The sequence below is a fragment of the Grammomys surdaster genome, unplaced genomic scaffold (genome assembly GCF_004785775.1).
Source record: "Grammomys surdaster isolate TR1022 unplaced genomic scaffold, NIH_TR_1.0 126115, whole genome shotgun sequence".
Classification (NCBI taxonomy): Eukaryota; Metazoa; Chordata; class Mammalia; order Rodentia; family Muridae; genus Grammomys; species Grammomys surdaster.
The window spans coordinates 7935240-7938399 of NW_021620923.1; positions in this window are offsets into that span (position 1 = coordinate 7935240).

Below are 3160 nucleotides of genomic sequence, written 5' to 3' on the forward strand. Positions count from 1 at the left end.
GCGCATAGCCCTAAGGTATCATCTATAAACTAGCAAATGGGCTTTTATCAAACCAAGTGCTGTGACACTCTGATGTGAAAAGTCTCTGGATCTAGATCTATGATAAATAAATATAGTTTACCTATATGATAATTAAATATATAGTTTACCTAGTCTGTGCCATTTTGTTATAGCAGAAAAACAATTATGCATAGGGGTATATATGAAAATAAATGTATAACTATAATATGCATAATTGCTGTCTACTGCTTTGTTACATGGAGGCATAGATAATGTTCCCCTTTTGACTCTTGTTGGATAGTTTATTCAAGTTCCTTAGGTTATATAGGTCTTAATTATTGAATGCATAAAACTCCCATGATATTTTACAGATATTTGTTAGCATTAAATGAGAGAAAAGAGGTAAAATTGTTGATAACATTCTTAGGAAAAGTCTCTTGATAACCATTATTAATTGGTAAGTGAGATTTCATTTTAGACTGCGTCAATGCAATTATGAAGAGAATCATTACATTAGGAAGATACTCCATTACAGGCATAAGTACTAGTGAGAATAGCCTGAGCCATGGGATCACAAAAACTTCTTACTATTAGCAAAAAGCTTAATGACAGTCTTTTTTTTTTTTTTGGTATTTTATCTGACTAACTTCCATATGTTAATGGAGACGAAAACATTTCTGAAAGGAATAGTATGTTTGCTCTACCTTCAAGAGATGAGGTCTGTAAGGGGAGAGTGAAGGAGCGCTCAGAATATCAGAGCGTACATTAATAGTTCATGGGACACACAGTCAGGTGAAGACTGCTCCTACAAAGAAAACATTCATATTATTGTTATAATGGGAATGAGAGGATGATAATAAAGAAAAATCTACTGTATGATGCCTAGTTTATGACAACACATTCTCACATGCTAAGACTTCTCTAGATAGAATTCTCCAGGTAGTATCTTCATTGTTTGCAACTTATATAATTGATATTTTTGTTTGATCAGGTTCCTGAAACGCCCCCATGAATGTAGCCACACACACACACACACACACACACGCACAGGCACATGCACTCACACGCACACACACATTCCCATGACCAAATGCCCCAAAAGTAGCCATCTCAAATCAGAGTCGCCACCTTACTGATGTGACATTGGAAACTTTTATAGATTTATTTATAGATCAAGCCTATGGGGTTATTTCAGTTCTTTTTCTGATGACATAATACAAATGTCCTTTTAAAATGACTGTATGCATAATCTACCCAAGGCAGAGCTAACAATGTATAGAGAACAACAAAAACAAATTATGACCTCCAATTCTACTTTTCTAGGTCCTTCTAAATTATCTCATTGTCCTTTGTCACTTTGTTCTTTTATTGCAGCCAAAGCACCTAGCCAACATGGCAACATCTTCTTCCTTCATCTGCTCAATGGTATAAACTGCCCTTAACCAATTCTTGTACTCCAAGACATTGAACTACTATTTAATCAACTAATAGAAAATGTCTATCCTTCAGTGTACTAGCATTCCGTCAGTGTGGTAAAATTATTGAGATAGCAATAAAAAATATCTAAGGGGTTATATGTCCACATTTTCTAGTCCATAATTGATTTGCTCTATTTATTTGGCCCTGTGACAACACAGGGGATCATAGTAAGAATGTGTTACACAGAACACTTGTTCATCTGATGATAATCCAGAAAAAAAAAAAAAAGAGAGAAGCAGAAACACACTAGAGTCCCAATACTCTTTTAAGGACATGGCCGTAATGACATGACTTGCTCTCACTAAGTGCTATCTCCTGGATATTCCAGGACCTTCTGATGACACCACAGCCAAGCATTTAGCCAGTGGACTTTTCGGAGGTGGTTCCTAAATAAAATATCCTTGTTTTGCATCCTAAAAGTTTAAGTCATCCTCTTCAAATGAAATGGATTTTTATCTACCTCCAGGAGTCTCTAAAAATCTTAACCTATTTGACATTGTTCAGAAGCACCTTCTGAGGCTAAGGTCAAACTGGGCTGTGAGCCACTTTTAAAAACAATTATGTACTTCTGAGATTGCACAGTATAAATATCTCCAATTCAAAGAGAAGGAAAGACTAGAACAGTAATTAGAATAAACGAGGCACCAAACCACAGAACTAGACTACTCTGTGGGTAGAAGAATGGTTTATTTGGAGACAAATTGCTGAGCTATCCCATGAGACTAGAAAACAGCAACTCTACAAGAAAGCAAACAAATGTTCTATGATAGTCGGTAAGGTATGTGTGTGTTGCAGGGAGTGTCTTTGAGCTATTGCAGCCTGTTTGCATTAATTGGTAACTACACGGACTCTGCCTCCATCAGTTGACCATCAGGGACAGAAAATGGAAGTGATGGTTTTCTTGACAAATAGAAACTCACATTATAAGATTTCTGAGGAACACTGAGTTCAGGTACCCAACAATTATCCTTCTGTTTATCCTGCAAGGATCTGGCCTGGGTTTGTCATGTTGGTGCCATATCAGCACAGTCATTCAGGAACCTGTGTTGTGACCCGACAATCTGTAGGGAAATATCAAAGCAGAACTGAAACAAAGAAATCCAACCAATAAATCTAGGATCAAGGGCACTTGGGAGTATATTAAGCTCCAAAAAGCTTAGGCAATCCTGCCCCTGTGGATTTAGTGATTACAGTATACATGGCCAGTCTTTTAGACTGATTTCACTCACTGTCTATAGTTTTTTCCCAAGCTTGTCATCTATAACATCCTGGGGTCTATTTTGCAACCTCAGCTTCGCTCTTGAAGCTTCACATACCATCCTGCCAGGTGCTGATTTTGGAGCTTCTAATGGCCTGGTCTCCCAAGCTTACCTTTGAAAGCTCTGTGTAAACTCAGAGGAACCCCAAACTTCAGCCTTTTGCGTGCCTTCAAAACCAGTATCATGGAAAAGACTACACTCCACTTCTGTGAACTGCAAAGGGGCTTGCTGGATACAAGCATCTGAGTGCCTTTACAGCGGAATGTAGATAAGAAATTCTAGAAAAACAAATCTTAAGAATGCTCCTTTGGAGTAGCATGCCCCGGGGCTTTCTTATCAAATGACAGTACTTGAAATGAGTTTAAAGCTTTGTACCAGTGAGCATGTGTTAGAAAACAACCTACTGAGTCTAAAGATGACCT